This window comes from Macaca fascicularis, chromosome 2, assembly GCF_037993035.2.
Source record: "Macaca fascicularis isolate 582-1 chromosome 2, T2T-MFA8v1.1".
Taxonomy (NCBI): Eukaryota; Metazoa; Chordata; class Mammalia; order Primates; family Cercopithecidae; genus Macaca; species Macaca fascicularis.
In genome coordinates this window covers 106,907,340-106,928,164 of record NC_088376.1, presented here as the reverse complement: position 1 = coordinate 106,928,164, position 20,825 = coordinate 106,907,340, and the positions used below count along the sequence as shown (strand labels likewise).

At 46.6% G+C, this 20,825-nt stretch overlaps 2 long non-coding RNA genes across 2 annotated transcripts; both read right to left on the bottom strand.

The window, feature by feature from the left end:
• Nucleotides 1-2,434: 2,434 nt before the first annotated feature.
• Nucleotides 2,435-2,846, bottom strand: LOC141409671 (uncharacterized). Its single transcript, XR_012431064.1, has 2 exons — nucleotides 2,711-2,846; nucleotides 2,435-2,508 (listed from the first exon to the last, which is right to left on the bottom strand). It is a non-coding gene; the product is annotated as an uncharacterized lncRNA (long non-coding RNA).
• Nucleotides 2,847-3,085: 239 nt separating this feature from the next.
• On the bottom strand, nucleotides 3,086-5,320 carry LOC141409670 (uncharacterized). Its single transcript, XR_012431063.1, has 3 exons — nucleotides 5,189-5,320; nucleotides 4,131-4,263; nucleotides 3,086-3,287 (listed from the first exon to the last, which is right to left on the bottom strand). It is a non-coding gene; the product is annotated as an uncharacterized lncRNA (long non-coding RNA).
• Nucleotides 5,321-20,825: the final 15,505 nt, after the last annotated feature.

Sequence of the window (20,825 nt, the reverse complement as noted above, 5' to 3'; positions counted from 1 at the left end):
CCACTGAAAGGAAACAAAGACCCAGGGCTTCAACAAATAGCAAGAGTGTCTCACCTTGAAGGACACAGGGCTTGGGCTGTGCTTCTCCATTCATTGAACAGATTGATTCAGTGTCTACTCAGTGCCAGACACTGAACTAGGCTGGAGGGTACAGCAGTGAATGAAGCTGAATAACCCTGCCCTCAAGGAACTTATGGCCAGTGGGAAAGACACAGATTCAGCAAAGATTCCCATTCATGAATGAGTAATGACAAAATGAGATGAATGTTCTGAAGGGATGGAATTCAGCTTGCTGAGTGCACAGAAGAGCTGTTACCTGACCTGGCCTTCTGGGTAGTGGGAGTTAGCTCTGTCTAAAACCTGGAGGACGGTCAGGCATCAATGATGGGAGTTTGGAGGCAGCTGGGAGCCTTCTAGATAGGGCTGAGCTGAATGAAGGCCCTGTGGCAGGGGCCAGAGGGATCTTATGGAAAGGGAGGAGGGGTGGGGAGGGGAGTGGATGTCATTCACAGGTCCCACTGAAGTTAGCGTGAGGATAACCCATTAAGCAGTTACAAGGCCAGGAATGGGAGGCATTTGCATGATTTAGGAGTGCATTTTGAAAAGATCATTCTGGTTATAATGTGTGGAAGAGAGAAGGCTGAAATGGAAGCTGGAGAGGTTGTGGGGAGACCCAAAAGCGGGTGGAAGTGGTTTTGAAGCATCCCCTGGAGTGCCTGTAACAGAGTTCCTGACCAGCTTGCTGTCTCCACTGGAGATTTTTTTTTTTTGAGACAGGGTCTTGCTCTGTTACCCAAGCTGGAGTACAGTGGCACAATCTCTGCTCACTGCAGCCTCAAACTCCTGGGCTCAAAAGGTCCTCTCACCTCAGCTGCCTGAGTAGCTGATGGAATTACAGGTGTGTGCCACCACACCCCCGTCTAATTTTTAAAAACATTTTTTGTAGAGATTAGTCTTGCTATGTTCCCCGAGTTGGCCACTGGAGATTCTGATGGAGCAGGTGCATGGTGGCCCTTGGGATCCTGCTTTTCCAACATGCTGAAGCTGCCGCCCATGGACCACACCGTGAGTGGCTCTGGCTTGGACTCCGCTGGTGGTAGGCGAGTTGGTAACTGGATGAAGGAGACGGCAAGAAGCCCTTTCTGAAAACTGGGACTATTTTGCTTTGAAGATATTTGTCCCTAAACATAATTTAGTACAAATTTCAGAGATGCTGTTAACGATATAGGGATGGGGGTGAGGGATAGAACTTTACAGAAGTAGACTCACCTTCCAGAATTCTAAGGTGATACAGATGCAGGTGGCTCTGGTTAACTCAGGCTCTATGTAACCTGGGTGCTATGCAAGGTTTGCATGGTGCTTGTTTTTATCTATCTCTCTGGTTTTCAGAGCAGCAAGATCCCTATACAAACAGACTATAGACTGGGCCTGAGTTAATCAGAGTGGCTCTTGATCTTTGTCCTATAAAAAGCTAGAGAGAGGAACATCCTCATTTTTATTAGTGTTTTGGAAAGGACACTAGCCAACCCAGCCACTCTATCTTGAAAACTCCTGCTTGGGCTCTGAAAAATGGTGATGTCACATATAAGATTTAAGTTAGGCACGAAATACTACTCCAACTCTAGAGACCTCCATTAGTTTTCCAGCTCTGCTGGGTCCATGGCTGTACGGACCTGGGGAAAGGAAGCCCATCTGTCAGCACAGGTAATGAATGGCAGGTATTACCTTTGATGGAGTATCTGGCAGATCAGTGCCCTAGGAACAATCCCGTGCTTGGTTCTTATCCAGCACTCAGGTCACTGGGATATGCGCTGATGGAGAGCTGTGGAACTCTCCCCAGCCAAGAAAGGTGTTTGCTCTCCAGGGACCCTGGGATCATCTAGGAAGAAGATGCATTACCTGTATATGTGGCTACAAAGAGCCTTCCTCTCTCCAGGAGGCCACTGTCCTATTACTAGGTCCTCCCTTTCCTCTACTTTGCCCTATTCAAAGCTACCATCACCAAGTATCAAAACAACGGTCCCAGCTCCGCACGTAGGAGGTGTTTTGGCACCTAGGAGGAAATGTTCAGCTGAGTGGCGCTTAACTCTCCTGATGGCCCATAACTTCATTTTCACAGTGGGAAGCCTGGTCGCATCATTTTCTCTGTAGGAAGCTAATGTTACCAGGAGTGTCTTTTTCTTTAAAAGCAGAGCATTTGTGTTGGGGGATAAACAGCAGCCTCAGGAGGCCAGTGTCTGCAGGGGAGCTGCAGCAGCCAGCCCAGAACTGCCTGGGTTCTGGAGCTGACGGTCCTCTGCGGTGGGTGTGGCTGCCTCGCCAGAGGGCGCCCTTGTGGATTCTGGAGCCGGAATGCTGCCTGTAGTGTGGTGCGGCCCTGGTGTTGTGAAGTAGCCGTTCTCTGATTGGCAACGGCCTGATTCACAACACCAGCTGCCCCACCACACCATGCTGGGGAGGTCTCTGGGGCAGGCCGATGGGCGCAGAGATGGCTCTGTGCTGCTGCTGCTGGAGGACGAGGTGGAGAGAGGACAGAGAACAGCCAGAAGTGAGAACTGGGAAGCAAGCATAAGCCAACATTTCACTGCCCTCCCCAGCCCCACCTGAAAGACTTTTTTTGTTGTGCCTTTTGTGAACTTCCCCATCCCATAGGGGTCATGGGTGGGTATCCATGGCTCCAAGGAGTCCTGGGTCCTGAATACAAACTTACCTGTGCATTGGTATTTCTCTGGGAAAACACAGCTCTCCACAGCTTGAGTATGTCCAATGATGGGCCTTCATAGTATTTGATGATCACTGCACCTCCCAGAACAAAGATTTTTCCCCACCGATGCTTTTCTGGGAGAAATGCAAGGAATCCCATTATTGTGTTGCCAAACAGAAACCAGACATGGTTCTTACCGCATATTCTGAGTAGTTTCTTTCCCTCGGCTGTCCCTCACCTCTCAGATTTGTATGCTGTCCGCGGTCCCCAAACCTCCAAGGCCACGCTTGGAGTAGCACCCATGTCTACTGAGGATGATCAGGGTCAAAATGGAACCCTTCAAGGATGCACAGCCATCTCCCTGACTCAGTCCTCTACAGAGTGGGGAACACATTCCAAATAAAAAATAAGGGTGACCACCGAGAATTTGAGGCAGTCATACAAACCAACCAAAGCTGAGACCGTCTGAAATCAGGTAGCCAACATGGAAACACTTAACCATCACGGCGCCTCCTTTCCATCAGCCGGTGACCCGCCAGGGTGCTTCCTCCCCTGGCTTCAGCTGGTCCAGGATCCTGAATGTCTGTATTAGGGAGACCCAGTAGTAAGATCACTTGGGAGCTCTCCTTTTGGTAGCTGCCTGGACTTTATCACCATTATGAAATTATAGAGCATAAACTTGACGTGAAAATAGCATTTGAAGTTTAATCCCTATTTCCAGGTGTCAATAAACACTTTAAATGAACAGCTCTTTGGCCCAAAATGGCTCCCGCCTGCTGTGTGGTTCTTAGTTACCCAATCAAGAAAAATCACATTTCCCACTTTCTGCCATCTATCTTGGAACCCACTTTATTTTAAGGACATAAACTTGGCAAGTTCCTAGTACTGGATATGGCGTAGAAGTTCTGCCAAAGTTCTTGCCAGAGTCGGGGGAAGCAGAAACTTGGAGTAATTTATCAGTAATAGCTTATCACCAAGCCACGTAAATCAATGTGGTCTTGGAGTTCAGAAATGTCTGGATTTTTCCTATCTGCAATCAAAGATTCTCGGCTGGGATGTTAGGCTATAATCTCTACCCTGGGGCCTCTGGCCCACAGAATCCCAAGCTGGGAATCTAGGTTGGGAACACTAGATAAATGTGCATATTTGATGAGCATTGGTGTTGACAAAGTTAACATGGCTGGCTTTCCAAGCATCAGGTAGAGACCTGCATTTTTTTCTTTCCCATGGGGCTGAAATTTCTGCGGACTGTCTTGAGGGCTAACAACCACTCACTTTGAGAATGAGCAAGTTCCAGAAAGTGGGATTAACTCCTTATAAAATAAAGCAAGCAGACTGTGAGTTGCTGACCAAGAGGGTACATGGGAAGGTCACGCTGGTACCAGGTAAAACCTGTACAAACTCCAAGAAATTAGATAACACAAACCCACATCCTGGCGCTATCCCATCTCTGTCTGAGGGGCAAAAGGTGACTCAGGAATAGGTGGGAAGCTGAGGCCATGAACAGACTCATCTGTAGCCAACTCCACTTTGTGGTTCTGTCGAGAATCCACCAGTGCCTAAGGGGAAACAGAGAGATCAAGAAATCATCAACAAATGGCCATCATGTTTTAACTTCAAATGCTTGCAAGGACTTGGCACCTTAAAGGGCAGGGCCAGGCCTGGCACAGGCCCTACCCCCTCCTCCCCTAACCCTCCCTGTTCTCCTCCTTACTCTCTGTGCTTTCTTAACTTCTCAAATGAACCATGCTCCCTCCCACCCCAGGGCCCTCACACGAGCTACTTCCTTCGAATGCCTCTTTCCCAGTTTTGCATGTTGAATACCAACTCCTTCAAGCTTCAACTCCAGTCACTTCCTGGACCTCCAACCCCAGACCAGACCTGACTCCTCTGTAACATGCTCCACAGGTATCTGGTTCTCTTCCTTTAAAGCACTTCTCATGGCGTGAGAGTGAAGTCGTCTCCAACTTCACCACTGGGTCCCCAGCATTGGCCATGTGGGAGACGCTTGATGAATACTGGTTGGATGAATGAATGATTGCAACCAAGACTCAAGGGCCCAGTTATTCTTTTTCTAAGTGCTCAGGAGAATAAATATGGCACCAAGTATTTTAGAAACATACACGGTGCTATTCTGTAATGAATAATTTTACTTCAACAGACCTCTTAACTCATCTTCCTGACTCTAGGCAAACACCACACCGATCTGACTCACCCTCTCCTAAACTCCCCACTGCCCCAGGATAGAGTGAGTCCCAGATTCTGCAGCCTCTTTTCCAGCATGCCCCTCCCTGATGGCACGGTGGTGCCCCTAGCATACCACGTGTGCATGCTTCTGTGGATCTGAACCTGACTGGAAGGCCCACACCCCTTTCTGTCCAGAAAACTCCTGTCTGCAGTCCCGGTTCTGGACCCAGCCATCAAGGGAGCCTTCCTTGCCCCTTGCTCAGCTTGCGCTCTTGGCCTGGCCTCTGACTCTTGTACCTTTCATGTCCTTCCATTACTATTTACATCTTCAGTCTGTCTTAGTTGATGGTGACCCTGAGGATGGAAGCCATCATGGAGTCACCTGGCACGTCAGCACCCACACAGCACCTGGAACACAGGGGCCTTCAGCCTGGATGTGCTCCCATTCCATGAGGGGGTCCTGCAAAGCAGGGGGTGTAAGGGCACCATGATGGTAAAAATCTGTTCTTTGTGTCCCCTATGAATCATCAGAATATCCAGAAAGTTCCAATATTTTGCCATATTGAGTGGATTTCTTCATGGCCACCCAAACTCCCAGTCCAGACCCCCGCCACTTCTTGTCTGGTCTAGGTGGTAAGGGGCTAATACAACCTTCCCACAGCAGCCCGAGTGACCCTCTTAAAATATGAATCAGAAGGTGTCTCTCTCCTGCTTCAAACCTTCATTTGCTCCCCATCACACATGGTATAAAATAATTTCCTGCAAAAGCCCACAAGCCCCTGTGGGTCCAGCCCTTCCTGCCCGTCCACCATCATTCCCTCCTCCTGGGCTCTGGCTGCGCTGTCTCTCAGATCTTGAAACACAGAGCAAGACCATATGGTGTCTTCTGCAGTGTAAAAAGATCAGGCCTTTCTTGTGGATGGAGCCTCTTTTGAGCTCAAGAAGATGTCACTTGACAGGGTGTGTGACATGCCACATCCCGAGTGGCATGTGGACTAAAGCTCAGCTGGAACACACCCTGCACCCTCCCACCTCAGGGCTTTTTACCTGCTATTGCCTCCTTAAGCACCTCAGCTACTCCAAGGGCACTTTAAGAGAATGCAAGATATCTAATATTCCAATAATCCTGTGCCAATTTTAACCAAAGCCTTTATCTCTTATTACTTTCCAATTTGGCCTGCTTACATTAGTCCTCCTTCACCACTAGCTTGGGAGGGTCAGGTCAGCTAATTTTTTTTTTTTTAAACATCACATAATGATTGATTGGTGCAGGCAATACCAAGGACATGACATTTATCTAAGCTTTGTAACATCAGAGGTCTCAAATCAACAAAACATTTTTCGCCTGTTCTGGAAAAAGATAACTGCAATAGAAATGCAGGATGTGTTTCCTCGTCAACCACCTCCTAGGGTCATCATGGATCAGCATGAATTCCATTCAGAGTTTGCCATCAGCCACTGACTCTGGCCAGCTCAGGAAGCCTGCACGGTGGGGAGTGGGTGATGCAGGGTTGGACCCCAACTCCAAGATCCTGGTTCAGCCAGCTTGGGAGTGAAGTCCAGGAATTCACCCCCCAACCCCAAGGATTCTGATAAACCAGATTTGGGAACTGCTGCTCTAAATCTAGGGCTCTGTTAAAAACTGACGTTCCTGATGGGCCTCAGTACAGTGGGAGTCTGATGTGGCTTTGACTTCTGAAGAAAATTAAATTTTGCCCATGTGGCCAGCACTGTTTGTGCCTAGCACCTCCGTTCCTATATATATAGGGTGTGACTCTTGGCTTAGGGGCTTCCTTGGGTCAGGAATGGGAGCAGGAGTGTGTTCAGGCTGCATGTGGGCCGGCTGGGGGCCAAGGAGTTAACATTTCCAAGGAGCATCAACCAGTGACGGACAGGAGTTGGTGGATAAACACCCGGCTCTCTGGCACCCTGGGTGGGATAACCCTGTGATGGGTTCTACACCAGCTCACAGAGGTCCGCATGTGCCAGCAGCAGTAACCTGATGGATAACCTTTACTGGCTCCCTTCCTCAGTCTCTTACAACGCTTCCTGGACCACCTCCCAACACTCAGCAGTGCAGTTAGTGTCAGTGTGAAGCGTATTCAAGTCCACTCATGGTTTTGAATGGGTGGATGTTATGCTGTTGCCAGGATGGGGCCAGGGCGAGAGGAGAGAGGCACCCTCTGTGCTGATCCTGCTCTCGTCTGAGCTAGACCATGGGTGCTTCCTGAGGTTCTGCATCCTGGGCATCTTGCCTGCTCACTCCAGACCCACCCTGACTTTCAGGAAATCAGAATATAAAACTCAGACAAGACAACCTATCCCAAGTAGATGTTTTCCAGAGTGTGCTCTATCTATATTTCTTCACTGCTTTTTCATAGACAGTCACCCTCTAAATGGAGGACCTTTTTTGGCTTCCAAATTCTGAGGTATTAGAATCATTCTACATGGTCAGTAAAGCACACATGTTGTTGTAGGCATTTAAGACAGCACGTCTACTTTAAGATGATGGCTAAAAAACCAAAAGGCAACCTGTAAAGCATAGCCTATCTTGGCAGAAGCCTTCTAGGTGAAAAATAAAAGCCCTAGTTCAAAGAGGCTGCCTGGCCTGCCGAGCTCAGCCTGGAGTTTATTAGCACAGTTAATATCGCATGCAAATAGATTTCCCTGCTTCGGTCATGCCAGTCCATTAATTCAGCCCCTTGTCTGCTACATCTTTATCCTTGGCAGGTTAATCCTGCCAAATGCCTTTGCTGTAGCACCTGTCACGCTGTGCCTATGTCCAACAATGCAATTCTGCTAATCCTGTTGTATCAGCTTTGTGGCCCTGTCTGGTCAATCCAATGGTGGAAAAAGCGCATATAAGGTTTTTGCCAAGATCTTTCTCCTACTCTGGCACCTACCCCTCCTTTTAAAAAAAATGATTTCAATTATATGGTTTGAAAGTCAACCACAGCGCTGGACGCCAGCCAGTGGCCATGTCTTTCGGACAAGGATGTCACGGCGCCGCTCAGCATGCCTCCAAAGTGTTTCTGGCAGCCCCACCCAGCGTCAGCTAAATATGCTAAGTGAAAAGGGTTAAAAAAGGAAGATCAGCTAAACATCTCTTTTCCATGGCTGGAAAATCCTGTCCTGTCCTGACACCAAATAGGTTTAACGTTCCACCCTCACAGTTACCATAAAGGACGAGAAGGGCTTGAGGATGGAAAGCATGCCTGTCATTTGTTGTCTTTGGTGCTGTCCTCTTTAAGGCTTAGTGGAATCATTAACATGAATTATTAGATGAGGCACATCCCTTCCTGCAGTTGCCTTTGTCAGGTATTCACCTGACACAGGGAGGAGCTGAATCTCCAAGCCCCACAGTGTATTGCTCTTCTAGTTCGTGTCCCCGTGCGGGTAAGAGCCTGGGAGCTGGACCACTTCTACCTCTGTGACACCAAGCATGTTGCTTTACCTCTCTGGCCTCATTTTGCTCATCTGTAAAACAGGCATAACCATAGCACCGGCCACACAGGACTGCTGTGTAAGGATTCTGTGTTAATACATGTCAATCACTCAGAACAGTGATGGTACATATATAGCAGGCAGTGGGTACATGTAAGCTGATATTAGCATAGACTGAGGAATTTGTCAAAACTCACTGCCATTTGTGTAGTACATATGCAGAGTACATCATATTCCACATGGGCATATCTTTTAGGGTCTTCAGATATGAACTGTACTCTCTTGCCTGCAAATTACAGAAATCTGGCTGTGAGGACCCCTATCTAGTCTCCATGCCTCCCGCTGGTCTCTGTGTTACCCTGGTAGCCTTTGGTGGATGTGAGGAAGCATTCTGGGGGTATGAGCACTGGGACTCAGGGCCTGAGTCCTAGCCTGCTGCTATGTGACTTTGGGCAAGGTTCCCCAGGGCCTGAGTCCTAGCCTGCTGCTATGTGACTTTGGGCAAGTTACTTGACCTGTGAGACTCTTACAATCCCCACATTAGCAATGGCGAGACTTGGTTTTACACAGCAGGGTTATTGTGAGGATTAAATAAAGTACATGTGAGGTGCATGGCATGCCGCTGGGAACACCAAAAGTGCTCCATAAATAATGGCCATTATGGCTATGGAGCCCCTGCAAAGCACCTGGGCTTCCCTCTCCAATTCTCCATCCATCTGTCTCCTCATCACCCCATAGCTTTCTTATAGATGTTGTGAAAGTTATGTGGGACTGGGGAGGGAAAGCTGCCAGCATGGGGCCCGGTTTCCAACGCAGACTCTAGGGATGAGGCGGTACTCACTGCTGTTAAACCACAGTTCAACCTGGCTGATTTCTTGCTCCAAATAGCCTTCAGCTCCATACAGTCCTTTTTGTGTTACTCTAGTCTAATCCTTGCTAAGACTTATGAGTAGGTTTAAATGATGGTGTGCATGTATAGATTTGAAAGCCCCATGTTTGGACAGAGCTCAATGTGCATCCTGATGTGAGTGCCTAGGCATCATTATGGTAACTGTGAGGGCAGGACATTAAACCTATTTGGTGTCAGGACAGGATTTTTGCCCTCCGTGTTAAAAGTGTTTTGCTACACAAAAGAGCTGTATGCTTCCCTTGCCAACCCAGCCACTGAACACTGCCTTTTCCCTCCTGCTGTTCCCAAGTGCTGCTGGAACGTCTAACAAATAAACTATTATCATTAGTTGAGCACTTACTATGTTCCTCTTACCAGCCTGGATGCTTCACATTCATTATCTTCTTTTTTTTGAGATGGAGTCTCGCTGTGTTGCCCAGGCTGGAGTGCAGTGGTGCCATCTTGGCTCACTGCAAGCTCCGCATCCTGGGTTCATGCCATTCTCTTGCCTTAGCCTCCTGAGTAACTGGGACTATAGGCGTCCACCACCACATCCAGCTAATTTTTGGTATTTTTAGTAAAGACAGGGTTTCACCGTGTTAGCCAGGACAGTCTCGATCTCCTGACCTCGTGATCCACTCACCTTGGCCTCCCAAAGTGCTGGAATTACAGGCGTGAACCACCATGCGCGGCCCATTATCTTCTTTAATTGAGATAGTACTGTTTTATCAATTTCCCACTTAAGGAAATGGAAGCTTGGAAATGACAATTAGCTTACCCAAAGTCATAGCTACCAAGTGGCCATAGAGACCAGGGACTTTCCAGGCTACACACCACATCTTTGGTGTGATGCCATTTCAGCTGCTGGGCATCAGAGTCGAGGGTGGACCTCCTGAATTACCAACTCTCTTTGTCATTAATTTTTTCCAAGGTATAGCTATGCCACATGCAATATTTTCCTCCTCCTTTAATTGTTTTGATTAATCCCGTACTCAGGTTTTAATTTTTCTCCTGGGGGGGAGGATATGGCAAAAACAAGACTCCTTTTCTGTAAAAATTAGGAAATTCCAGCATCTTAGCACATTTCATCCAGTGTGCTAAGAGTACTCTCTTGCCTGCCAATTATAGAATTAGCAGAAAGGACCCCTATCTAGTCTTCATACCTCCCACTGGTCTATACATCCCAATTCTAATCCTATACATCTGAATTCTGTTGCACTGATCTTAATCTACTTTTCATTCACCAATCTCTTGAATAGAATCAGTTTGCTAATTAAAACATGATGGAATCAAGCTATTTGCAAAATTAGGAGTTCCGACCCTCTGGCCTCTGTGGCCCAGGTGATGTCCTCTGAGACATACATATGTGTTGCCTTGGCGAGAATTCATGCTGAGAAGACAGTCCATTCATCTTAGGTCTTGCTTAACTAGCAGAATGTAAACATCTCTGAACTTTGCTTACTGGATAAAAGGCAGCATTAGCTTCTCATTAGCTTCCCATTGCATTTCCTCCTGCAGGATCAATCACATATCCAGCCCAGACACGTGGCCCCTGCTTGTAATTAATCTTGGAAAGGCGTAGCTCTTCTGCGGATGGATTGCTGTATTTGAGCGTGGCTTTCAGAGGGGAGAGGTGGGAGAAATAAAGGCTGGAAGCAGAATAATAAGCACCCGTGTCTGCGAAGTCTGCTCTGTGCCCTGTGCTGCAGGAAGCTTTTTTTAGTGGTTGATTCACTGTCAGAAAATTTGCTTTTGCCTGAACGCGACTTAGCATCAGGGAAGGAATTTATGATTTCTTCTTTTCCACAGTGTGAATTTCATGCCTTAGGTAGTTGCGTCTTTTTTTTTTTTTTTTTTTTTTTTTTTTGCCAAATTGAAGTTGTCTAAATCCTATCTTTTGGGTGGTTCTAGAGTTATACTCCATACTTTCAACCTGTCTGAGGAGTGGAAGTGCTTGGGTTCCTCTCTTCACAAGGATTTAACTGTGATACTTTCATACAACTGAAAGAGACCTTCTTTTGACCTTGTTCTCAGAACTCTGCTTTTCTAATTCTTATTTGAATTTTAAATGCTTTAAGGTGGCTGGATTTTTTTTCTTTTTTTAAAATTGTGGTCATCTCAGTTACCAGGCTGGTAGAGGGCAGTTGGGAAGGCAGTAATAACAAGGAAGTGAAGATCCCATGAATATTGATCATCAGAGATGGCTAGGACTTGAGGCACTAAGGATTGTCAGCTCCTTGCCTTTACTGAATAGTATTTGTTGCTATTTTGGAAACCAAGCAAATTGCAGAAAAACCTTTACAGAAACTCAATTTACATGAAATCCACCTAAGGAGTCACATCCCCAAAAGCTCTAGGAGGACCGTGTGAAAAGGCAAGTTTCCTTGCTGCCCCAAATATCATGTGTGAGACACACTTCATTTAAGGGTCATGCCCATTGTGTAAAAGGAGGTGCATCTGCATTATCTCCGAAAAGGGATTTCTTCTGACAAAGCATTTCCCTCCCCCACAAGCCTCGAAAGACATATAGACAACACGAGGATTAAGATATACTGACAATGGGAGGATTATTTCCTTACCTGGCATATGACAAATGCCTATTAATAAGTGAACAAGACAATCCTGTCTTCATTTTCTCTCAAACACCCTGACCTTGTGGTCAGTACTCATGGGGTTACTGACCTCACTTATCCTGCTGCCTGCCCAGGACCCTGGGGGCAAACCATCCCGGCAAGCTTGAGACTGCCCACCCAGACAGAGGGGGCTCTGAAGGGGGCCCTTGGGCTCTGTCCACAGGAGCAGGTAAGCTGTTCTCACTTCCTCCTGCATGCCTGCCTGTTTTGCCTCAGCTCTCGCATTTCTGTTGCAAGAACTCAAAATGCTTGCTTGTCAGACAAAATGTATATTTGGAAAGTATATTTGTTTGAAAACTTGACTGGCATTGAGACCTCAAAGGCCTGGCTGGGCATTTCTGGTTAGCAGCAGAGACCTAATTTTTCTTTTTGAAAGTCCTGCTTCCTCCCCACAATTCCTGGCCTTGGAGCTCTGTGAAATTTCGTAAGTTACTTCCCCTTCCACCATGATTGTAAGTTTCCTGAGGCCTCCCCAGCCATGCTTCCCATACAGACTGTGGGACTGTGAGCCAATTAAACCTCTTTTCTTTATAAATTACCCAGACTCATGTAGTTCTTTATAGCAGAGCAAGAACAGGACTAAAACAATATGTTTGTATTATCTTCTCTCTAGTAGTTCTCCCAAGAAATTCTCTCTTTAAAAAATGCAGCAGCTAATAGAGTTTTGGAGGAAGAAAACCCTTTAGCGAAACATGGTTTCATAGAGTAGCAGTAAGGGGAAGTTCTGCTTCTGAACAAAATGAGTTACCTCAACACCACCACAAAATACTCAGGGAAAGGTAACCAAGAACAGGCTTCTGAGAACGAATGAGTCACCCTCTCTTACACTCTGCAGCCTGAGCTGGGAGACACTAGCACACACCTGCTGACACCGGCAATGACTCACTTCAGTCTCACCTCCAGACCTGTCAGATCTCCTGGCCATTATTTAGAGAAATCACTAGCAAAATTGAAGGACAACTCACAAATCCACATTACCCTGTAGTTCTTAACCAACTTCTGGGGGCTGGGAGCAGTTGCCTCATGGGGGGTCCTCTCCCCAGACTCTAGGCCGAGGCACAGAGGTTGACACTGACTCTTCCAGAATGTCATTATTGGAGCAGCTCAAAGATCCACCTCTGCTCGCCCCTGAGGGAGACACAGGTGAGTTGGAGCTGGTGAATTCTGGAACTCTGGCTCTTTGTACCATACCTCAAAAGAGCCTCCAGTCCTGGGGGTAGGGGGTAGCTTTCCTGCAAATGGATGTGCTCACATGCCTGGGGAAGGGGCTTATTCAGATGCACAAACAGGAAGAACAGGAAAGTGGGAGAGACCAAGGCAGGGGACAGAATTCAAGGGGTCCATGCAGTTTCCTTGGTAATATTTTTTAAAAAATTATTTGTGCAATTATTTACTGACATAACTGAATGAGGAATGGGTAGACAAATATCCCTGAGACTTTGCTCAAAGTAAAACACTTCCATAACACTAGGTATTACTATTTTAATGTTAACACTGAAAGACCATATTCTGAGACAGTGTCTGAAGCACAGACAAGAGCAAGGACCCCTTCCCCATGGGAAGTGAATCCCAGGGAGGGTGGAGAGAGGCAGGGACATGAGTCGTGTCTCCATGCCCCAGAGCTGATCACTCCCCTGACTTTGCTGTGTTCTACAGCCTTGTAACACTGGCCAGTGCTCACTCTGGGCTTGTTTTCTTATTGCTGAGATGGAAATAACAATACCCTTGAGCCTCAAAAGCAGACCATCACGTGCCTGGCCAAAGGCCATGGCTGTAGCAACTCAGAACCTGATCATATAGCACAGAAAAAACCTACCTACTGACCTGTTGGTGCTGCTGAGCCTCTCCATCCTTGTTCTGGACACAAATTGAGAAGTCCAAACTCATCCTTCACTCTGCAAGAAATTTTCAGGAATCAGTCACCCTCTAGTCACCTTAACTTCAAGGCAAGCCTTTTCAGACTCAGCAAAAGCAACCTTGGGACTTATCTGAACTTCAGAGGGGCCATGAAAGATGGTCCACTATATAATGGACCTGCCATCTTAACCCTGGGCTAAAAAACTGTGGGTGGGGGTAGGTGGTTGAGGGGAGGGAGGGAGGGTGTGGTAGGTGAAGAGTTCTGCCTGCCTGGGCACTCAGTGCTGGATTTCTCCCTGCACTTGCACATTCTTTAACAAAGTGGCAGGGCACAGCTAACATTATCATGCACCCTCAAGTGCCTCTTAGCTCATTTCATGCGATGCTTCTAGTGACATGCTTTTATGAATCTTCGAAGCACAGGTGGTGAGAGGATGAAGAGTTTCCTGTTTTAAGGCTGGGTGCTCTCAGACTGTGTGTGTTTGTGACACCATCCTTTCCTCCCCCCTTCTCCCTCCCATTCTACATCACTAGAAAGAAAGAAAAAAGGGTGGGATACTCTTTAAGACAAGCAGCAAGCCCACAACTTAGCTGATGTCATTCCTTTGTTCCTACTCCTGGGGGCTAAGGCAATAGCTACAGACCTGGGGGCAGGAGAAGGGGGACTTTCAAGTAAAGTTGAAGAGAAAGGAGTGAAATGAGAAAATCTTTAGCAAAGCCCATCTTCTCAGCTGATGATATGGTTTCACTTCAGTTCTCCTTGTCCTTGAGAGGCAATAAAATGGGATGTGACAAGATGGGAAGTAGGTCACGGTTTTGTCCCCATCTTGCAGATGGGGGAAACTGAGGCAGTGGAGCTTAAAGCAGCCAATTAACCTTTATGAAACCACAGGTTGGTAGGGGCCATACATATTTAGCAAACATCTTTAGCTTTCCTTTGAAACTAATGCTTTTAATTTTCTTGACTCCTGTAATGGGTCCAGACCAGCAAAGTGAAGATGAGCAAGTCAGCTCCTCCATGACATTGATTCAAACTAAGTTGGCAGGGGCGTTAAGATGAGCACACTGCACTCTAGGAGGTCTGAAAGGGGCTCTTGCAGGTACACTCTGGGTATGTGGGATAGAAGGAGAAAGCTCAGCAACACACACCTAATGATTAGATGACAGTTTCTCCATCTGTAAAATGGGATGACATTCTCCTTGGCTGGTAGAGGGAATAAAAGATAATCCTTGGGCTCAATCAACAGTCACAGTAATTGGCAGCTCACTAACGGGTGTCTCTAATACCACAGAAATAAGCCCAGACACCAAAGTGGGGAGTTCCCATCGTCAGCTCTGTCCTGAAAGAGTGGCACACACTTGGCACATTCATTCTAAATTACGCCCCTGGCCCCAGGGTCCATTATGTCAAAGGATAATGTATTTGTGGCACCCACTGTGTCCTTGGAAGAGGTTTTCTCCAGGATGTGGAAGAAAAATTTAAAAGGATCAAAATAGAGGTATCAGTTGATTCATAGCCAAGATAGGGTATACAGTGTTTAGGTAGTTGTAGTAAAAGCAAAGAAAAACAATGGAGAGAGGAAACATCACACAACTCACATTGGTAGAAGACCTGGAGAGCAATATTGAAAAACATTTTGATGCCCATTAGGTAACTGTGCCCACTCTGTCCCTGGCAGTTAAGTGCCTATCTCTGGTCTCTGACACATGGTGATCCTATACCATCTCCACTGAAATCAGAGAGCCTATCTCAATGGCAGCACCCCCACCAATGTGCCCAGCCTACAGAGCTCAACCACCACAGTGATCTCCCAGGCCAATGGGGCTCCATCAGTGACAGGCTGCTCAAGGCCTTACTGAAGGGAGTATCCTCTGAGCCTACTCCAGGGACAGAGTGTGAATGTGGGTGTGCAGGGCGCACATGATAAATCGGTCCCCACATCCCAGCCTTCTAAGCCTTTGATTCCATCCTCTTACATGATGCCAAGGAAGTTTTGGAAACCACATGGAATGTAGAACCATTGAGTCTCACTTTCAGCTAACCAACCAAACTATCTCTTGGAGCCACTTCTAGCTGCTCAGCTGACACATACAATTCAGGATCTCTCAGGATCATCTTTGGTCCAACATCCTCATAATCCATTCCTATTCACATTCTTCAGGTTTTCACCAACACAAATTAGCAAAATCTTGCAATCCTTTTGTAGGGATGCCCCTCCTGCCCTGGGAAGCAGACAATCCCCTGCCTCCCGCTTGGTGGAGGGTCTAGGCTGAGGCAGGGCTCCTGGGCTGCAACCCTCCTGCTCCTCTAGTGACCGCTGGTGTTTCTGCCTGCGGAAATGGTTCTTCAGGAAGCAAAACCTGCTGACAGAGACACTCTGCTCCATTTTGGTGTTTTGCCAGAGATTTTACTTTGATTTAGAAACTGAAGAATCCCTCTGATCCTGAGAAGGTCCCAGAGGAAAGAACCTGAGGAGACACCTTGCAGCTTTCTGGCCTGACAAAGCTGCTTTTCTGAATTAGTCTTTCCAGGACGGGGCTGAAGACTCAATATTCACCTCACTGGCACCTTAAACTCCCACCTTTATACTCCCTCCAAATGCAAGAAGACTTGAATTGTTATCAGAGACAGACTATAAAAAAGCAGCAGTAACTGAGTTCAGGGCAGCTGAGGAGGGCTAGAGATACCCGGCTTCGCTGGAATCTTCTGCAACCCCTCGGTTGCAATAGCCATCTTTCACCAAGCCTGACCGTGCCTAGTGCTCCACATACCCCCACCCCCAAGCCTTGCAGCAACCCTGAAAGGTGGACATCATTGCCCCCACTTAATGGGTGAGGAAATGGAGACTCGGCCTCACTCACATGCTTCCCCTGCCTCCCATTCTCCCAGTGATAGTGATGACAAGCCCGGGAGGCTGGCGCTCATCCCCCAGATGCCGAGACAACAGTGTGCCTCTGGATCATGATGGCGGGGAGTGGCTGTGGGCTTCTGGGTCAGTCACAGGCATTTGGCTTGTGCTTGAGCCATAGTCCTCCTGTCCCCAGGTGTCTTCAGGGAGTGTGGCCCTTCCTTTCCTCACAGGCAGGCAGGCTGCCTACTCTCCACTGCTTTTCCAAATGCCCCCGATGAAGACGGGAGACCGATTCATGCCATTCCGTTTTATTCATGTTTTAGAGGCACCTCTTTAAAACTTTAGTTTTGAAAAGCCTGGAACTGGCAGCAAAATGGACATTCCTGGTTATCCAGGAAGGTGAAAACTCACACGGCCTATGAAACGTACATGAGAAAATGTATGATTCCTTCAATGCAAAGTGATCCTCTGCCAAGTGGACTCAGTTCTCGGAAATCATGTTTTATGCTTTGACACGAATCACTGACCGGAATGTGTAAGGTTAAAAAAATTTAAAACAGGATTCAGCATCAGTATAAAAGTATAATCAGAAGGTTGTTTTATCAACTTTTTTTTTTTTTTTTTTTTAAGCAAGTAAGCTCAATTCCTGAGTTACTGTTGGAAGCTTTCCAAAAGATAAGGCTTCAGTGAGAGAGCTGGACTTTGGGTCAGACAGACCCATCAGTCTGCCTTGCTCTGGCATCCCTAGCCATGCAGGGTCTTGAGCAAGCCAGTGAGCTCAGTTTCCTTTGGGTGAGCTAGGGACAGCAACCCCTTCAGAGGGTTTTTCTGCAGATGAGGTGGGGGAGAGGGAACCAGCATGGGGTACATAGGAGAACAGAGGAGCCCAACACACCTTAGTTTTATTCCCCTTGCTCTTGGGACTTCCATTTCCGGAAGATAATTTTTCCACACCTCCCAAGAATTTATTTGATTCAACATCTAAAAAGGCTGGGTTTGATACTACAAAATTTGGTAAGCAGTGATTCCAAAAAGCAAACCAACAAGAAATATGTAAGCACCAAAGCTGAGTCAATGGGCTGGTCACTGCGACTGTGAAGGGAATACCAATGTAACTCACTAGACTTTGAATACAGAGAGATGTTGTTCACAATGATTACCAGACAGAAGTGTTCCCTGTTACCTACACAACCATAAAATTAGTCAGCAATTTCCAGTTAAAGCTCCTATTCCAGGCAGTAAGAGAATAAGCGAAAACCAAATCCTCCCAATCAAGCTTAAGAACAGGATAAGAGAAATAAGTACATTGCACATGCCAGTTGTGAGGAAGGTGAGGATTTAAATCCCTGGGTGATAGAATTCTGCTGGCGCTTCAGTTTTTATCCTACTCTTCAAAATTACCCCACACTGGGAGTTCAGAATGCAAAATTGCAAAGGCAGTGATGTGCAGGGAAATGAAATAACAAGGCTCAGCCTGTGGGGTTTGCAGCGTCGGGTTTGTGTCAGGATGGAACTGACTGGAAAGTATGACGATTGAGAGACTTGCTGCAAACTTTCCAGTTGAACCAAAGACTTAGACCCCAGCAATGCAGCCGGCCCCTTCCACTGGAGAAGAAGCTGCCTGGCAAACATGCAAACGCGAAGAAATCCTTCTCCTAGTGGACCCAGCTCGTAGAAATCACGTTTTCTGCTTTGAGCCTAATTTACAACAAAGGGTCATCTTCTCTGGGCATCCTGATTTTGTTTTTGGTTCACTTTCAATTTCCATCATTATGAATCAAATTAGTAAGAAGGGGATTATGAACCAATCTTCCCCACCCCTCCCCTCCACACACAGATAGCCCCCTCACCCCCCATTTCTTAGGCCTTGCTGCGAGGATGAAATCTACAAGAGCGTAAGTGCCATTAACTGACATTCATCAAAACACTCTCCATTGTTCGCAGACATGAGCGGCCGAGAGGTGGAAATTACTTGGCATTTCATTTTAATCTGTATTGAAGACTTGCCTGACAAAACATATTAAGTGTAAGAATTGCCAGCTTGGGACTGAAGCTATGTTTATGGCTTGCCCCGTCTTTCTCTTTCCTAAAGGAAAGGAAATGACACTTCCCCTCTCTTTTCCAACCTTCTGCAGCTTACCACCCCACCCCCACCATCCCTGAAACCTTAACATTTAATTTTCCTTCCTGAGTGAAGCTTTTGTTAGAAGTGTCTATAAAATTATAATAAACATCTTGTGCCTCTGCACTGGCGTCTGAGATTAAAAAAACAAAACCCAACAAACTCTGCCTTTAATAGGGTGTTATCAGCAGCATTTCCCTGGGGGAGGTGCGTCCTGGCCATCTAACTGCAGGCCACGCGAGCTGTGTGCTTCTCTGGAGAGAGACTGTCACCAAACGCTTCTGACAAAGAATGGATGCCATGCTAATGGATGCGCATAATTACCAAGGGACAATGATTCTCCCTGCTGAATTTTGACAGTCATGGAGTGCAATCGTGTATATATCATGCTTGCCACTACAGTTCATTTTCTTTGGAATCTCAAGTTTTTACTTTTATCTTTGAGGTTACTTTCACATTGTGCTAAAAAAAAAAAAAAGGCTCTTGCAGATGGAAGATTGTTTATTTTCTCCTCCTCATTTGGGTCTGTCTCTGGATTAGGAGGCTGCTCTTGGGGTAAGGCACCATGTGAGTGGTCCACACTTTCTAGACCATAGCTGGCCGCTTTTAGGATTCAGAAGAAGGAAAAATGGTGGCAGACCCATGGCGTAGAGGTGGGAGGGCTATTAAGGTCACCAGGGAATAATAGGGACACTCAGGTTTTGCCAGTTTTATGCTTTCTTTGCTTAGGAACCTTACGATGTTGCAGACTGGTGCTGCTCAGGTGTGGGAAGGGTAGAGAAATCCTGGTCCATGTGTTGTATTGTACTGTCATAAAATCTGTGCACTGCGCCACTCAAGGGACCTCCTTTTTGAACTTTTCCCTCCAGAGGTTAAAGGGCTACAAATCCCTGAAGGCAGGAAGTTTGACCTTCTGACCATGCTTTGTTGACCTTGGTGACTTATGTGGGCCCCAGTCTCTCCAGGGAGGCCTCTGTTGTCCCTCATGGGCCACCTCAGCTGAAAATGCAAAAAAGGTGTTCATTTCAGCTCTGCTATTGGGTATCTGCCATTTACAGGAGTTCTGGAATCAGCAGATAGCAGAGGAAAGGAGAGCAGTGCCCTGTGTTCCCCTAAAAGCAAGGTGGGGGCATCAAAGCCCTCCAACCAGTGCTTTCCTGGCCTGGGGCTGCCCACATAGTCCATGGATTGCAGGACAGGGTGAAGGTCAAAGAGAATCTGAGCTTTGTGCTATGGCAGGACTAAGGAAGCCCTTTTCAAACTATGGAGAAGCACCACATGTAAGTGAGGTTGACCTGGCTGGATGCAGTGGTCCTGTCCTACCAAAGGCATGAGAACTGCCTTGCTCTCTCACTCCCCAAATGAGTGCCTTAGGTTAAGTTTTGGTGACAGTACATGCCTTTTATTGGACAATGTGTATGTTCTTTTATGTACTATACAATATAAAATTGCTCACAGCTAAATTCATAATACAACTATCTCTGGCATCAGCCTGAGGAAAAGAATTCATTTCAATGGCTTAGAGAATTGTTACCAATTAACCCCTGAACAGATACAGCTGTTCCTTCCTCTCATGCCCAACCCAAGCTAGCTAGATGCATTCCAAAATTCAAACCTTAGCCCAAAGATGTGACCTTTTGAAAAGATGTGGGAAAAATAATGCCTACAACCTACACTGTTTAAGGTTATAATTTCAGTCTGTTACCTTTTCATTTTGAAAGATAAATAATATATGAGAGACTTGCATATGGCCCGATTTTAGGGGCAGATGTAACTGAAATGGTAATTACTAAGAGTTACAGAAATCATTGAGTTAACTACACAGTACAGTATAGTCACATCATGTTTAGAAAGTATAAGCAAGATGTTATCTAATCTAAATTTGTTGTACCATAGTTCTGATTTTTTTCCACATAAAGATTAGGTTAAACAAATCATGCTCTATTCGCTTCCCCCTGAATTAACTAAAAGTCTTTTTCTTTAGTAAGTAAGTTATCAGATTATCGAACGGGATCATTCAGTTCCTTGACCCCCAGGTTATGCCTGTGAGAGGTACACACCTTGTCTTGTCTCCAAGTAACTTAGCATTTCCTAAAGAGCTCCTGGGGTCTAGCTGGCATCTCCCCCAATACTTACC